The sequence below is a fragment of the Corvus hawaiiensis genome, chromosome 1, assembly GCF_020740725.1.
Source record: "Corvus hawaiiensis isolate bCorHaw1 chromosome 1, bCorHaw1.pri.cur, whole genome shotgun sequence".
NCBI lineage: Eukaryota > Metazoa > Chordata > Aves > Passeriformes > Corvidae > Corvus > Corvus hawaiiensis.
In genome coordinates, this window is record NC_063213.1 from 56,027,327 (window position 1) to 56,045,962 (window position 18,636).

At 38.7% G+C, this 18,636-nt stretch overlaps 1 long non-coding RNA gene across 1 annotated transcript; it reads right to left on the bottom strand.

Moving 5' to 3' along the window:
• Positions 1-12,421: 12,421 nt before the first annotated feature.
• LOC125327629 lies at positions 12,422-15,182 on the bottom strand. Its single transcript, XR_007204389.1, has 3 exons — positions 15,057-15,182; positions 14,256-14,435; positions 12,422-12,832 (listed from the first exon to the last, which is right to left on the bottom strand). It is a non-coding gene; the product is annotated as an uncharacterized LOC125327629 (long non-coding RNA).
• Positions 15,183-18,636: the final 3,454 nt, after the last annotated feature.

Below are 18,636 nucleotides of genomic sequence, written 5' to 3' on the forward strand. Positions count from 1 at the left end.
AACAGGCCCTGCTAAAATGTTTGTCCCCACTTTCTTATAAGCCCCCTTTAAGTACCAAAAGGCTGCAATAAGATCACCCTGCAGCCTTCCCTTCCTCAGACTGAACAACCCCAACCCTCTCAACCTTTCCTCATAGAAGAGGTGATCCATGCTTCTGATCATCCTTGTGACCCTCCTTTGGACTCGCTTCAACAGGTCCATGTCCTTCCTGTGCTGAGGACCCAGGAATGGATGCAGCACTGCAGGTGGGGTCTCACCAGAGCAGAGTGGAGGAACAGAATCACCTCCCTCACCCTGCTGGCCATGTATTGTTTGATGCTGACCAGGATGTGGCTGGGTTTCTGGGCTTTGGGCACATCTCTATGTCCAGCTATAATCTGGCTTTTAATATAGGTTTAAATAATAGCTTTAGATAATAAATTTTAATTTACCTTAAAAAGGTTTTTCAGTTCTAGAATAAGTTTTGTGGCATAAGCCAGACACATACAAAAAAACCAGGCAGGATGCTGAGGCTCCTCTGCCCATGACATGCACTCTGTCCAAAAAAGTAATTTGAAATGGAGCCACTTCCAAAGGAGCACACCAAGCACTGCTGACTTGGATAGACTTGCTCCAATTCTTGCAGTTTCTGAAAGAACTGACTTGGAACTTGATGTGAAGAGGGTTTGAGTTTATGTGGTTTAGAAGTTTTGTTAGAAGGAATTTCTTGTCTCGACAACATATAAGAAATTTTATATTAAATATTCTTAAAGTTTTTCAGAGGTTTTCCTGCCATCAAAGGTTCAGAACTGTGCATAATTATAACTGTGTATAATATCATCAGAAAGTCCTTTCAGGAACTCAGGTTCATTTCAGATTAGATCAGGTCCCTAGGTCTTAACTTTTGTATGAGACTATTTTCGACAAAAGCATTTCCAGGAACGGTTTCTTCACCACACCTTTTTTAACCTGCTGTTTCATTCCTTCTGGTATCTGACCTTGTGCTACCTACCTCCTAAAAATCCCAAAACTAAACCCTCAGACTGATTGCTAAGCTCTGGTAATCAGAGATGGCATATGACAAATTTAATTGTGTCACAGTATTACTAGCACGTTTTTCTGTGAGAGGGATTGTACATAGTGAAATGCACAAAAGAAGGATTCTAAGCAAAATGAGATTAAGTATTTGATTGTTCAGCACAGATAAGAGCTAATATTCCCCCATTGAAATTAATAGAATTGCTGCTACAGACTAACAGATGAGAGTCTGTCCTGATCTAAATAAAGGGACGTAAACCCATATTTCCTAAGAGGGTCTGAGACTCTCACAGAACCTTTTCCATCCATGCTGGTGATAACACAGACCCTTTCTTATTACACTGACATGCTGTGATTTTTTTCTTTTTAGACTGAAGGAGATTAAGAAATGTATAAATGATTGCATTAAGGGGAAAAGAGCAAAAACAGGTGGTAGAGGAATAATAGGTATCAGTGGACAGCCGGCTTTACAGGAGTAACAGTGTGTTGAAAGAGCCTGGTCTTCATAATGGCAATGACTTTTTTTTGACAAAAGCTTTACTTCTACCTTCCACTGCATCTTGTCTCTTGTCCTTCTGCAACTATGCATCAAAGAAAACCCACCATTTTTAGTACTTCCTATTGCTGTTTCTTATACCTGAAATCTTTGCTGTTTCCAGTGTCTTTATGAAAGAATGGGTGTTCCCTTTCTGTCCTTGCACTACAGCCACAGGCTTAATCAACAGCAGAACTCCCAAGCCAAATTCATCTGTCACTGCTGGAGAGCCAGCCAGTCCCACTGATCTCTGCAAGACCGGCCAGTTCACTGTGCGGACAACAGGCCTGGAGCTGCAAGCCTGCTGTCCCAACAGACAGGTCAAGGTATATGTGCAAATGGTATTTATTTTCACCTCATATATGAACATTATAAATGTCATCTCCAAGAGCAAGCTGTGATGCAGAAAGAAAGAGAAGTTCTTAAATCAAGTGGTTTCGCAAAATGAATTTTAAGGGAGCACTGAATCCAAGCTCATGGAGAGGTACATACCTGTACTGATTAATGTACAGATACCTCTTTCCAAAACCTGACATTTATTTAGGCATTCAGTAAAGAACTGCTCCTATTACAGGAGGCTATTACTCTTGGTATCTCTCGGGACAGTATCAGCACTTCTATAATCACACTTGTACTCATTGTTTTGGAAGAAATTAACTATTTATTCTTGAAAAGGAGAAATATGTTTAGGCACATCCAGTGAAAATTGAAGTTTTATCATCTATTACAATGAAGTGAGATTGCTTTCAGGCAATGGACACATGACCAGTAAATACACAGTGAACATGCTGATAAGACTGTCTACCACGGTCAGGTATGCAGAAGCTGAAGACAGACTACAGACTGTACTTCTGTTTTATTTTGCTGTAGAGAGTTAAAGGCCAGAATCTTAATATTCTAAAAAATAGATTAATATTTTCTTGAGCCTGCTGCCCAGTTTTGATCAGAAGAGGTAGAGATCTCAATGGTAATACGTGCCTACAAAATTTATAAAAGGGAGCAGACAAAAGGACATTGTATGAATATTTGGAAATTCACTCCACCACCTTTTAGGTATTAAGACTTTTATCTTGCTGGCCAGTGTCCTGTGATTGCAGCAGCCTGTGCTCTAGGGAAAGATGCCCCAGGAGCACAGGGCATAGCCAAGGGCCTCTGACCAGTGCTCCCACCAGATCTTTCATCAAGCAGCAAGCCATAGCCAGGCTTCATCAGGCTTCTGGTGCTCAGGGAGCTAATTGTTTCCAGACACATTTCTCCTTAATTCAGAGCTCTAGGAGCAAGAAAGGGCTGTGGATGAACTTTGAGTTAAAGATCCCACGATGGGATAAAGGGTTCCCATAGCTGCTGGCTATTGCTCTGCCTTCACTATCCCATGAAGATCCTTTGGACAACCTCAAAATGTATGTTATCTGACATAACTATGCTGTTTACCACAGAAGTTCTCTTTCCCAATGACTGCATTCCATATCCCTAACAGATAATTTCCTACTTTGGTAGTACGGTTTCCTTATTAACCATGTTCTACGACTTTCCATAGTCTTGAAACCTTTGGTAAACCAAACTTGCAAATAATGGGCTACTGTATAGTTTCTAAAGGTCTTCTATTAAAAGTATTTAAATAACTAAGAAGAGTGAAAAATATATTTGCAAATATTTTTCTTCTTTGAGTGAAAATAAAATGTATTATTTATTATTGCATCTATGAAAAGACAGCCCTTCCTAAAAGCAGGACACACTCCTTGACTATGTTGTAGTGAGGGAGCACTGTGTAATTTTTTAACTTAGATACATAGTTTGAGTTATTATCCTTGTTTGTTCTCTTTTTTGTTCTTATTTCCCCCTTCCTCTCACCACTCCCCCACTATTTTAATATCTTAATTATTTGGATATTTCTGTCATTGAGTGAATAAGGAAGCACAGCCTGCCAAGAATCACAGATATAAAACTAATGACATGTTTGCAGTTAATAGAACTTCAGTATTTCCAGAACACCTGATGTTTTAGTGTCCTCAAAACTTACTGCATTCATGGAAATAGCTGTGATATCTTCAGACAATATCTGCAATGGATATAAAAGCTTAATGATGTTCATAAAACTGCATAAAAAACAAGGAAGAAAAATTTGATTATTGTATTTCTTTTATTTTAAAAGTGTTTCAGCTGGTCCTATAATTACCTTGTCATACTTTTGTTCTTGGTTGTTTCAAAGTAAAAAAAGTGTTGATTTATTAAGGAATAAAGTCTTTCCATGGAAAGACAGATACCAGTTTCTACTATCTGAATATACAGAATGCTCATCTTTGCATAACTGACAGAGGAAATGATAACAAACTGGTTGGGGAGAAAATATATCTTTCCTTCACACCCTGGTTTTGAGAGGAGGAAGCTTTTCTAGGGACACTGATTTAACTTAGTGGTACAGAAAAAAATGAAATGAAAACAACATCCTAAGAGGATCAAGATATTCTATAATGTATGGTTATCAATTGTGACACCTAAACAACATAAAAAACACAGAAAATGAGAGCTTGAGAAAACACTTAAAACCTTTGAATATTAACAAATTTTTTGTGGTAATTGATTTTGGTCAGAAATCTCTCGTATTTAAGAATGACCAATGAACCATATTGTCCTTGCAGCATAGTGAACACTACTTGGTGTTACCTCACTAGGATAGAGGATTGATGGGCTTCTCTGGTGTCTCTTTATACATTTCCAGCTTAATTGTTCTGTCTCACCTACGGAATTTTTATTTCTTTTTTGGTCTGGTTCCTTCTGCCATTCTGAGAACCTCAAAGGAAACTGAGGAGAAATGAAAAATTAAGCTGAGAATCAGAATTCTTGTCAACAGGAATTTCCTACAGAGAACTCAAGGCAGAGTCTGCAGCCCCACCAGTTGCTTCACAGACTGCTTGATAGACACAAAAATTACAAAACTAATTTGAAGGTTGGCTGTAGTCAGCCACCCATAGATAAAATGGAGTACAAAAACCAGCTGAAGATAAGCCTAAAATTGTGTATGTAGGTATGTCTTTTACATGGCATTTTAATATATTATGTGTCTTTGTATGAAAAATAGCCTTGCTCCTTTCATTTTAATTAATAGTCAAGAAAAGTGTATTTATTAAGAGTGGGTTATAAGTGATTACTAACTATGGATATTTTACACAATAATTTTTAGTCATTTTCCCATTGATGAATAGATCTAGATTTTTCTCCATGTGTAACAAATCTCTGAATGGTATATACAGGCAATTTAATCATTTGAGTGGCTCTTGAACTTCATCCATCTCTTATATCTATGTGTGTGGCACAGTTTTTCCTCTGACAGAACTATTAACTCTAATAAACTGGAATATATCTATTGCCTAAATGGAATATGAAACATTTTCTGCTGTATGTTTATGACTTACCAGACGAAAATTCAAAGTTCATCAGATTTCTAGGATAGGTTTTCTTTTAAAAATCTGAATGTTCATGCATATTTATGCCTACATAGTTTGTTCCTATGAACAGAATTTTTCACCCATTCCTATACTTTATGTAGTGACAGAAAAGAAAAAGAAGTGCTAGACAATGAGTCATCCACAGAGGAAAAGATTAGTGGTGACAACCTGCACAAATAGCACTATGAACCTTCTGTAATGAGAGGCTGATGAATGATAACATCATAGAAAAAATAAACTCGTTGATTTGTTCCTTACATTAAGGTAACACCTATGAGCTGTAAAACCATGACCCCACTGTGTTCAGCAAGTAGTGAAGACTGCCATGTCTGGCCCAGAGTGCTTTGCATCAGTGATATCTCATAAGGGCTGCAATGCTGTCGATAAACCAGTCTTGCATCACCCCAGGTATCTCACTACTGATCTCCCATCCTTTTCTTTAGCAGTCTGAAACTGTTCAGCAAAAGGTAGCAGATATCAAAAATTCTCTAGGTATTATCTATTATATTACCTGCAATATATATATAAATTACTTATAATAGGTATTATAGGTATGAGTACCACCTAGTATCCTCACTATATCATTAATTTGCCATTGAAAGGCAGAATAATGGATGTATAAAATACATGTAAATCCTTATGTATGTAACATCCCTTCTGAAATCTGTCATGCAGGGAATGGTAGAATTGTGGAGTAAGATGGATATTTGAAATTGAGCTCTGAAGAGACAGCAAAAACACATTCGTTCTGATTCTATGACACTTGTCAGGGAGACAAAGCCAAAAAACCCAGACACCAAAAATCAAGCAGAGGACTGTGTTAATGAAGGGCACTTCTCAAATTAAAAGGTAAACACTGATTCTCAAAGTCTCACCTAAGAGACTGGCTCAGCTTGTTCTGAACAGAAGCCTCTCAGCCCAAATGAGCACAGACAGGAGAGGGACTGAAAAACCTAAAATTAACCCTCCTTAAGCACTAGAGACCAGCTGCTATTTATTCTTTAAGGAACAATCTGACATTCAGGATTCTTGTAGGAAGAAGTAAAGTTACTGACCTGCAACAGTTAACTACTGTGCTTGAAATTCTCCATGGGACAGTGAGGAAACAAGAAGGAGACAGCTGGAGAGCTGCAGTCACTGTCAGAGCACAAAGGGGAACTCAGCTTAAAATCAGATGTCAGAAAAAATAAAGCCAGGAGTACTACTTCAGAATGGAAAGACTTCCTGGAAAAGCTGAAATAGAGAATCCAGTTGGGCATTAAAAGTGCTGCTGCAAAACTGTGAAAGTTGAGCTCTGCGACCTTCACTCATTCGAGTAATGCAGTGTGGAATGTCATGTCACTGATTCTCATCTTGTGGGCTCCAGCATAAAGAAAACTGCCTGATGAAGAAATTGCATCATTTTCAACATAAGGTTTAATAATTAAAGTGAAAGGAATTACCTAGAAGAATAGTATTTTTTTCCCCCATAATTAAAAAAGAACAGGTGGAGGAGCAGTCGGGAAAACACTAATCTGTTACAACTGGTAAAATCCCCATTTAGAGTTCTTATATAGTGTCAGTTCTAGAAGATGAGGCTATTTTCAAGTCACTCAAGAAAAAAAAAGGTCTCAGGCAATCAAGAGAATACTAGTGATAAGGTATTTAAAAATTTCCAGTAGGAGATGAAAGCAACAAGAAGGAAAATGGAAGGGAAAAATACTCAACATGTTGGTAAGTGGAAAATTGCAAAGATTAGAAATGAGTGTGGGTTTATTTGAAAAAAGTTTACTATTCAAGGTAAGATACATAAGATTTTTTTCTGTAGAGAAATAGAGGTGTAATAGAGCAGACCAATATCAGGACTAACAGTGAGGGAAGTAAATGGAAAAGAAAACCAGTGGTTCTTCCCAAGGCAAACCCAGTTACTAGAAGTGTCCGTGAAGGGAAGAATTAGACCTCCAAGACAGAGGATATACTTGTCTTGGACTGCAATATAATGAGCCCAAGCTGTGACAGTGACAAATATATACAAAAATTGTGCTGTGGGAATTCGCAAAGAGGAATTAACCTACATTCATTTGTGAATATGACACATTAGGAACCGAAAGGCATTTCTCACTGTAGCCAAACAAACCTGCTTCCAGACTTCCAAGGCCCTTCATGACTTCCAAGTCTTTGATTCAACTGAAAAGTTTTCATCTGTGACTTCTGCCTTCAAAGTAGAGTTTACAGAACTTAGTGTGTGGTTCTCTCCAGTAGTCATGGAGTGAATGGCTGGTAATCTGAGGACACAGAGCACTTGCCTCTCTATTTACTTTGTCTTTTAATTCAAGTCTTTGCAATAAGTCTGCCAACAGTTTTCCTGAAAAGATTTTTTTTCTGCACAGCAAGAACTGGCACTTACCATAGAAATTCTGAAAATATGTCCTGCTTTTGACTGAAGCATACGTTAAACTTACTGTTACTAATAACCCATAATATGTACTCTCTAAAGATAAGAAGTGAGTTAGGCTACTAATGGGATAAAGTATGGCATGTACTTCTCCTAGCTTATTCCTAAATGGAATAGTCTCTTTTTGGTGTCCTGAAACCATTTTTTTTAAGAGCTGTCATCTACATATTCTTTAAGTCCTTCGATAAAAGGTAACACCAGTGGCATTTTCTTCCCATTCTTCCTTAATCCTTACAGGGGTTTTCACTTTTGTTACAAAATTTAGCTCCATATAAAATAACATATTACTACTTCTACCTTCCATATAGCTTTTATGCATTCATATCAATATGTCTTCACATCCTGCAGTATTCAAATTAGCCTACATAAGGTGTTTGCCTTTTCAGTCTCTTCTCAAAGGGACAATCTTTTTCCTTCTCAACTAATTATTCATGTATTTATTTTGATAGAGAAGGGAATAAAAGCACTGTAATGGTGTCCTGGTTTCAGCTGGGTAGAGTTAATTTCTTCTCAGTTGCTGTTACAGCGCTGTGTTTTGGATTTAGAATAAGAATGGTGCAGATAACACACTGATGTCTTGGTTTTTTACTAAGTCACGTTTATCCTAAGTCAATCACTGTTTTCTTGTGTCTCATGCTCTGCCAGTGAGGAAGGGTACAAAAGAAACTGGGAGGGAGCATAGCTGGGACAGATGGCATGGGCTGACCAAAGGGATATTCCATTCCACAGAAAGTCATGCCCAGTATATAAACTGGGGGAAGTTGCCTGGAAGGGTGGCTGATCTGGGCTCAGGAAGGGGTGTCTGGCATCAGTCAGTGGCTGGTGAGTGATTGTATTGTACATCACTTGTTTTTTCCTTTTTCATTATCATTATTATAGTAATTTACAATTGTTACTGTACTTTAATTATTGAACTGTGTGTGGCGCCTAATTTCCATCTGGGCTTAAATCATGACAAATGTTCACAAGCTGCCTGGGAACACCATTCAATCTTAAACAAGAACAAATCTGTCAGATATTTTTCCAGCAGATGTACTATTATTGCAAGGAGTTAATGCTGATTAGTCCTATGACTGATGTTACACAGAAGGGACTGTGTTCTGCTGTAACCTTATAATATAAAAAAAGCTTTAAAATGACGTACCAAGAGTGGTAGACAAATTAAAGACCATCAAGCTTCTCATTATGTTCTGTTTCAAGTTTTCTTCATTGTCTCATCAAATGCCCAACTCTTATATAACCAGAAAAACTGTCCTCCTAATGAAAAGTAGATGGAATAGAAGTTCTTATCAGATACAGGTGGAGGCAAAGTAGTCATAACAATACACCAAGGACATTACACAAGGCTGTGTAATAAACTAAGGCATTCATACGCTACAAAGTAAAATAAAACTGAATTAAATAATATTTGACACATGACAAAGCTGCCCAAGATGTCTTAAGGAAAGTGGAAGAGAGTATTTCAGAACTTAAATATTTCAGTCAAGAGCACAGAAAACTACTTATAGTATACACTTGGCTGTTGTCAGAGCCTTCATTCTTGGTCCAGTGAGTCTCCTGACATCCTGTTGATGTGCTCAGGCTATGAACTGTGTGTATGCCTCTGAAAGCTGGCAGTGTGCTCTTTGTGCATGGCTCATTGGTCTCACAGCAAACACCAGGGAGATCCAGAATATCCCTTTCCCTCGTCACACCTCTCACAGCAGGGTGGACTATTTTGCTAACATCCTGTCCTTGAGACACCAGGGTTTTCAGGCATAATCTTACAGAACTACAGAGGACACCAGCCTGAGACAGGACAGTCGGCTGCTTCAATGTCTCATTAATTGGAGCTTTAACTTGGCCAGGAGAGTGGGCCTAACTCTACTTGGTGGCAAAAATGAGGTAGTAATTCATTGGACTACGTTCACCTGAGTCCAAAAGACATCAGGAAGTGGAGTAGAGAGTACAATCTCCTCACTAGAGTGTCAGGCTCAGCTTTTCTCATCTTGCAGTAAGGTGCCAAAAGAGTTTACTTGATTGTCTTTCTTGAATATAAACCGAGCTTAGCATGATTAGCTTAGATGCAAAGTGTTATATCTGAAGTTAAGCAAGATGAAAGCCACTCCTAGTTTCAGAGCTCAAGAAACTTGGTGGCTGATCTGTGCTTAACACAACGGTGTTTGATTCAAACCCATTTGCCTTCCCTTTCTCTACAGCCATACACACATTATTTGCTGAGAGGACATCCCCAGCTCCATCTGAGTTCTCATAAACATGCAAATTTTCTCCCTGGAAGGTATTCAAACTACTCTGGTTACCTTTCATAATAAAAAGAACAACAAAGACAAGACAGGGTGGAAATTCTGATCTCAGTGTCTCAAGAAGCAGAGAAAACCCTGGAATGGTTCTAACAGCTGTTAGAAATGTTAAGAGCAAAACAGACAAAGAAGTACTTTAAGCTGTAAGAACAAACCCATGACTACTATGCAGTTCTGCACATTGAAAATGTCAAAGACCCAACAGCCTGAAAAACAGATGTCTTCCACAAATCTAAGCTGAATAAGCTTTTATTCAAAAAATCTCTCCTGAAGTTTGTCAGTGAATAAACCGCAATTTATCTTGGTACACTGTATAGGTGTGTCTTAGCATTTAAGATGACTGTGAATGTCATTCTGGCAATCTCTTACTCCTTCCTCTTACATATCTTGCTCTTTAACAGCCAAAATTTTTTTAAGTTAATTTTGCATTTAATCATCAGTCTAATGCTAATATATTCCTGTACCAATGCTGCAGTCATTACTGCAAAGTATACTTTAATAAGAAAACCTAATCCCTAAATACATGAGGATATACTCCACCAACTTTTAAATGATTTATACTATTAGGCAGGCTTTGTCCTTATGTGTTTTATTCACCGTGCTTTGCTTCCACTGCAACTTCTTGAGCAATTTCCAGAGTTTTGTGGAAAGCTGAAACAAATGTGTATTCCAGATCCCTACTGGTGGAGGACTTCTAACATTTTGTGCCACGTAATTCTCAAAACAGAAAGTTCTGACAGTGTTTCTTTTTCTGTGTCTGTTTTTTTGAGAATTAGGCTGTGACTTTGTCTTACAGTACAAACAGTATGAGGAGGTTAGGAATTCCTTTGTACATTCCAAACTCACTCCACATGCCAGTTTTCATCCGGATCCAATTAAGTTAACCACCTACAATTCAGCATCTATTTAAGTATGATTGCTACATTGGGATGACTTTGGCTATTGCCTCTGTACACCTGTGTAATACTTCCCACACTTTTAAAGCCTTTTCAATTTTTTTTAAAATCTTTTCTCAGATACAAAAGAGTGGGAGCTTTCTTATGATGGCATAAAAATCTTTTCTTTAAAGACAGTAAAAAAGAGGATTCAGTAACAAACATCTTGATTCCTAAGTTAAAAATAAATTAAATATGTTGCTTGTTTTAAAGATTTCTTTTAGGCAATTTCTCTTTACAAAAGTAGCATTACAAAAAAAAAAAAGATTTCCAAGTTCTGACTTCAGCTCAGCCATATAACATGCAGTATATTCATGAACTACCTTATCATCTGAGCACTAGGTTATGCTTTCCTAGCTAGTTTTGAAAGCAACAATTCTCAAAGTCATAATTCTTTCATATTCTACATTTATTTTGAATTGATGTGTGTAAGTAGAGCTTGCTGCTATGATTCTTTATAATTATTGGACCTGCTCCCAGAGACCTGAGAATAGTCAGCTGTAACTTTGGCTTGCTTTAGGTCTTAAAAAAAAATGATGATTAACATTTTTAAACTGAGATATTAATGAGATGCTGATGCTGAAAAATGCAAATATAGAGCATAGTTAAAGTACATCCAAGTACAGTCACTTTCAAATGCATGAATGTTCCTTGCTTCTAGCAGAAATTTGTGGGGATAGTTGCCATAATTAGTACTCAGTGGCAGCAGAGTAGCACAGCCTACTCCGAGAGCTGACGTAAGGTCACAAGCGACCCTACTGAAGCTGAAGAAAGCAAGGATTACAACGTGTCCCTTTGAAGAAGGAGCACGGTAAGATTCCATAAACTGAGACTCTTGTATTTCTAACTCACCTATTAGCAAATTAAAAGTCTCCATTCCTACTATAAGCCCAGCAGAAAAGAGTAAGTCGTTTGTTAGTCCAAGGCAATCCAGTTCAAGAATCATTACTGACTAATCTTAACCATTTATTAAAAGAAGAATTCCAAGCACATCTCAGAAGGTAGGTAGCCATTTAAAAGTGACAGTGCCAGGAGTTATATGCCTGTCATAACAGAAAGCAATGATAATATCTCCTGTTCTTTATTGCTGGCTATGTCCTATATTTCCCAGGAGATTTTAGAAAAGTTAAGAGACTGATACTGCCTCCACTGCTTTGTGTACTAGGAAAAGAGGAGGCTTGGCTGGAATGAACAAGTCTGAAATTCCAGAAGAAAAAATAAGAAGAGTTTTTCATCAGAAAGACTGTTGCAAACTGTCATCACAGAATGAGGCTTGGAAAGATTTATTTCAGCCCTTCAGAATGACAGCGACCTCTCTTTCCTGGAGACTGCCTTCCCTTTCCTTCTGTACAGCCAAGAACACTTGCATCCTTGGCAGCCTTGTCCAAATCCTTTTGGGTTACCACTTTAGGCTTTTTGCTGCGGAGAAGGGTTGTGTCTTGAATGCTGAAGGCTGGCTCTCTACCGTATAGCAGCCTTCTCCCTCAAGCCTCCCTGGGCTCCACGGGCAAAGTGAAAGGAAACATTGTAATGCTGCAGAATATGCATAATCCAGTAGAAAATAATTTAATTGGAACATTCTTAATCAACTTTAATTACAAATCCCTAGAGTACATCACAACAAAACCATAGAGCTAATTTTATTAAACCTTTGGTATTTCTGGGTGAAATGTACTATTACAGAGCTATACTAATTGAAGCTTAGGCAAAAGATCCTGGTACCACTACAGAAGCACCCAGAGGAATATGTAATTCTTCTGTATGAAATGGGGTTTTAACCAGATTCTTACCTAATCCCATGTTGGCTTTTACTATTGAATGAAAGCCACCTGCAAAAATGAAGGACAGTGACATGTAGTAGGAAGCCAAGTACTCCTCAAAGCAGAGGGGATTCAACCCCTCTCTGAGCATCTGGCCCTGCAGGAACAGCAGATCTGTATTCTCTCTTCACCTCCAGTCACATCCCCAGTTAGCCTTCACATCTCTTCTGCTTGTAGAGGCCCCATGGTCTTGAGGAAATGCTAATTTGTTCACTCTTAATAATTGCTTTGTTCCTGAGGAGCTTCATTCACAGTGATCTCCTGCTGCAACATGCCCAGCAGTGAATCTTGAACAGATGCTTTGCCATTTAGGACTCTTCCATTGTAGAGTGTGTCTGTGTGTACCTGTGCAGTAAAAATAGGCAAATAGGAGCTGGTGATTCTTTAAAAAACTGATATGGAAAGAGAAATAGGCACAAATTTCCACAGAATCAGATTCTGCAGTTTTGCTCCTCACACTGTTTTGCCATGGTCTTCAGCTCAAACCAGTTGCTCTCTGCCCTTTTCACCCTACCTGTGGGCAATCAGCAATACTACTTTTGCAGAAAGAGGTATCTCTGAACTTCTGTGAAAAGTATCCTAGGAAACAGCAGGATATCTCCCAGGACATGAAAACTACCGCTTTTTGGTATGGGAAATGGAGCCACAGTAATGGTGGTAAACATAGGAACTCGTTGGAATGGCAGAATTCAACTTATGCTGGAAAATGAAAACTGCTAAATTGGACTCTTCCAGTAAGTATTTTTAGAAAACTAATAATTACAGCACATAAATGTGGAAATGAGATTTAACTGAATAGCCACATGCTCTGTGGATGTGCTCAGTACCATGTCTCCTTGGCAGATGTTCCAAACAGCTAAAATAAGCATTCGGATGTAGAAAGACCAGGCATAAAGCAGGGTCGGAAACCCAAAGCATGCACAAAACCAGGTTATTATCTGTCCAGAGGGAAAGAGCCATTTTTTCATATTAAACTGGGTTGGCTTCCTGCTGCCCGGTTAGGAGGTCATGCAGTACTATGGAGAGGTAGGGAACTAAAGAGTAGATGCAATGCATGCTTTAAGTGTAGTTCTTCTAGATCTGCCTGCAAGTAGCCCTCTGTACTTATTTTGAGTCTTTGGCTGCAAGTTTATTTAGCTTCTGGGGAAACAAATAGATTGCATTAAATATAATTAAATGAAGCATAGCAGAGTCAGTACTGCAGCAAGGTCCTGATCCAGAGCTAATGAGAAAATAACTAAATTAAACCCATTAAGTTTGGAAACAATACTCATAATATGTTTATCGCGTTTTAAATCTGAAAGGGAAAACTGCATCATGGGGAAGGGATTATAGCACTGGTAGTGAATGCAATAAGATTCAAGGCAATGGTACCTGCTAAACCATTGTATCTTGGATAACTGTTCACAACACCCATAATATTTGTATCACCACCACAACACAATACTTCACAAGATAGGCCAAGACCCAAGGGGGACTGTTTGCAGGCAGCCTGAACACATGGAGAAAAGATACATGGCCATTTTATTAGTAAGAGAAAGAAGATAAAAGCATGGTGTTGTCTCCTCACATCCTGTATTAGCATGGGCTACCTCTTCTGTGGCCCTGATGACATCTCAGTTTACAGCTTTGAGAATGATAAATCTAGAATTTTTCCCCACCCCCCAGAGCTTTGATAGTGAGATTCTCTATTTAACCATTTTCAGATAGAACAGGCATAAAATTCTAATCAGCTGTACACTGAACCAGGTTAGTCTGTGTTACTGACCTTGATTTTACTTTTCAGATGAATTGCACATGTTTTGTTCCAGCATTGAAGGAGCGGTGGTGTTTGTGATGGGAGCAGTTAACCCTGTGTGAGACCTGTCTGGGGAGGTCTGGTTTCATCCTGTTCTTCATATGGCTGATAAGACTGTGGTAGGGTCTTAATTCACCACGGATTGAATTTCTGCAAGTATATCCCAGAAACTATTCTTAGAACATTCCTTTATAAGCTATGTAAAGGACAAGATGATTGATATTATATGACCAGATTCAAAGCTGATGCAACCAGGTCTAGGTGCTTATTAATTTTGAATCATATTTCCCTGAGCCAGCAATTACAGTAAGAAGTTGCTTTCTGTCACGCAGACCAACAGTAAGTAGCAGGCAACTCTTTCTATACACAAGTGCCTGGGACGAGATCAGAGAAAGGCAGGTTTATGGCAAGATGTTGACTCTCTTCCTGGGAAAACAGTAGCAAATCTTATATCCCCAGCTGGTGAAAAAGTGGAGAGTTGGTAATTGCTGTATAAAGCATTGCATCCCATCTAACAAGCTGTCACCACAGCATGCTGGCATTTACTAACAATCAGGTAATAGATTGCTGTTGTAGCAGCTAGTATTCCAATTTTCATTACAGAAGGATTTTTGTAAAGTCATTTGCCTAGTTTAACAAAGCTCCGAGATTAAACAGATGAACATGAAAGCATCATCTGTCAGCTACTGGAAAACTCAAAACCTTACTGTATAAAGACCAGACCAACATAGTTTGTGGTGCTATTAACAGCAACGAAAAATCACACACTACCTTCAGTTTCCACTAAAAAGTCGATTTTTCTCCTCAGTTGAACTTTGAATAAAAGCTGATGTCACACTTCACAAAGGCCTAAGTGGCAGGGTTTTCTTGCAGTCAAGGTTATCAGCAGTAGAATCGTGTTTAAAATGAAACTAAGTACTGGAGGACAAAGAAGATAAAATCCAGAAAACCAGCACAGTTATACTCTATATTTTATCATATAATGCAAGTTTAGATGTCAAGGAAAAGAAATAATTCAATTCCAGTATAGACAAATTACTAAATGCCACTGTGTTCAAATTATATTAGTAGCAGATATATCACTGGCCAAAATACTAGAAGGTACATTTCAGTCTGCCTCCACCCGCTCTCTAGCTAGATGTTTCTTTTGCAAAATGAAACAAGGAATGTAACAAGGCAGAAGGAAATCATATTTGGGTGGGGAAGTTGTTACAGGTTTGTTTGGGATAGTTCAACTCATTGAACATCCAAGGAAGTTAAGAGTCTAATATTCAAGGGATATTTAACTATTGTACAAATTTATTTTGATGCAGTATATATTACTAGCTTTTAAACTACCAAACTGAATTTTTTGAAATGCGTTTTCTTGTGTTCAGTCAGAAGAGTGGCTCATTTCAAGACTTTCTCCACCAACCTCAATTCCCTTTTGTCCCCTACATAGTCAACACTATTAACTTTTTCTTGTTCTGCTTGAAGGTTAGGAGTCAAGGAAATGAAATCAAGCACAATTCAAGGAACAATTCATTTTACTAGGATGCAAAATATGAAGTGCCAATCTCTGGTATTTAAGTGGTATTGGTGTGGTGTATTAAAGATAAGTGTCTGGGGGAGAGAGAGGAATTCTAGTCTCCCAATCGTGTAGTCTCAAGTGCTCACACATTTGCCAACAGAAAATTCAGAGAGCAGTCCCCAGGTTTCTGGCAAGAGAAGTGGGCTGCTGGGAAGCCAGCACAACCTCCTGGCTCCCTCTGCCACCTCCAGATGTTTCAGCATATACATTTCCTTGATGTTCACATTCCAGCTGTGCACTGATTCCAGGCCTACTATAATGATTTAAGTTTTGATCTTGATCTTGAATAGTCACAAGCAAATGTTTTCCACTGGATGGTGGCTTCATTGGGCAGCAACAAAACATTAATATAAAGGTTAAAAACAATCCTTAGAATTTTGTGTGCTGTTAACTTCACTTGAGTCTGAATAAAACTCAGGGGCAAATAAAAACATCACTTAGGAACCATGTTTAAAATAAAGCACAGTAACAAGTCAAATGCAATGTCTAAAATATGAACAAGTTCAATCCAGATGTTTCTCTCCCTTAAATCTGTGCTATTTCAGCTTTCCAGTTAGACACTTTTATACCTTGGCACCATAGAAAGGCCAGTATTTTTGTATTCCCTAGAGCTGCACAGAATCTGGATGGATAAAGCAGAGGCTATATGGTTCAAAATTACAAACTCATGCTTCCTAAGATAAGTAGCATGAGACCACTGCAGGAATATAAGCATTCAGTTCTCTGACATTTATTGTAAACTGTCTGAAATAGTATCTCAAAGTCAAAAGAGACTTACACTTACTACAAGTTTTTATGTAAAATAACTTCTACCAAGATCTACTGATAGGTTTCTTACCATTGTGAATGGGAAAAAACTGCATTTCAGAGATCCCATCATTTTGGAATCATTAGATAAATCAGACAACAGAAGATCCTCTCCTGTCAGAGACTGGAAGGTGTCAGGAAGTTATCCTGCTTCAGAGCCAACAGGAGCTCCTTTCAGAGTGTTCCTCTTCTCCCCCATCCCAAGTGACATCAGATACTCCTCAACCTCACTCCTAGCCCAAAAACTAACTTTCAAGAACCTCCTAAACAGCCCAGAAATTGGTTTACTTGCCTAGGGTTAATTCAGGTCCCCAATGCCCTTCGGGTACAGAATTAAGCCTGAATCTCCTACATGCCTACAAATGCTGAGTTGTTGGCTGTTACAAGCCGTAGTTTTTTGATCAAGCTTCTAAGAGGCTCTATAAAGGGGGAAAAAAACTGTAATGTAATGATTATTACACTTATTTTGAAACATGAAGTTAAGAGATGCCTAATTAAAATGTAGCTGTCAATTACCTTTGTAGGCATTACATAATTGTTTGATGTAGCAGTTCTTTAAGATAAATACTCTTAAAAATATTCCTGAGAACATGAATATTTACTGCTCCAGTTAAACACATCCAACAGGCATATCACCAGGAGGTTTCTCTGGATAGCCATAAAATAATAGGCATTGTAAGATTTTCTTTATTCTGAGGCAGCTCACTCTGTTGGCTGTATTACGAAGCACTTGGGAAGATGAAGCATTGGAATAGAACCAGGCTTATAGGCCTGCATTACCTTTCTCTGCAGATGTCTTCTGGAAGGAAATAGTTCCTGCAGTGAGAACAGCTGTCCTCTTCTTGGAGAAGCACACCTTGAAAAGCTCTAACAGATGACAGGAGACAGCCTCCACATGTCTTTGTACTAATTAGTTTCCCTCCAAATTCAGTTTTCTTAGAATGAGGCAGTGGAAGAGGCCAGAGCAATTTCATACAGCTGAGGTCCCATTTTATACTTCATTGTAGTGCAAAACAGTTCAATGTACTGGCCCCAAGCCACAGCCAACATTCAAACTAAAGAGAATTTCTCTGCAAGACAGAAGAATTCCTTTTACGCTTACTCATTTCCTTCAGCTCAACTTCTACAGAAACACTGCAACTCAAGACAGATGGGGAAGCTTTAAAACTCCAGTACAGTTTCTGGATAACAGCTCATGCTTTGTAATGCTATCTTCCTATAAGTTATGCTGAACCACAGGAAGTGTTGTGAGAACAGAGAAATACACCACCAGAAGGCACACTGAACCAAGAGCTTTCTTAGAAAGTTTACAAGCACAGGATTTAACACATCAAGAAAGATGTTAATATCACTAAGGTGAGAGAGGCAGCGAGAGGGAGATAGGTCTATACAGGCAAATATCAATACAGACTACTGAACAGCTTTAGGAACTACCTGGCTTGTTTGAGTCTAAAGTTAGACACTTCATTAATTTGTAATAACTTAATGTGAGATGCAGTTTTCAAACTACAGCAGACTCTCCCTTAAGAATGGAAGGGTACATTACTCACCACAGAATTGCAGGAGCTTGGAACGGATAAGGCTGGAACCAACCACAGTGGGTTATAGGGTTCAGCCTCTCTGCTCTAGCAGGGTCATCCCAGAGCACATGACAGAAGATTGTGTCCAGGTGGTTCTTGAATATCTCCAGTGAGTAAGACTCCACACCCTCTCTGGACAATCTGTTCCAGTGCACGGTCACCTGCACAGTAAAGAAGCTCACCCTCATATTCAGGAGGAACTTCCTGTGCATCAGTTTCTGCCCATTGCCTCGTGTCCTATTGCCTGACACCAGAGAAGAGCCTGGTCCATCCTCTTGACACCCTTTCTTCAGATACTAATAGACATTGATGGGGTCCCCTCTCAGTTTTCTCTGGTCAAGGCTGAGCAGACTCAGTTCCCTCAGCCTTTCCTCATAAGAGAAAGGCTCCTGTC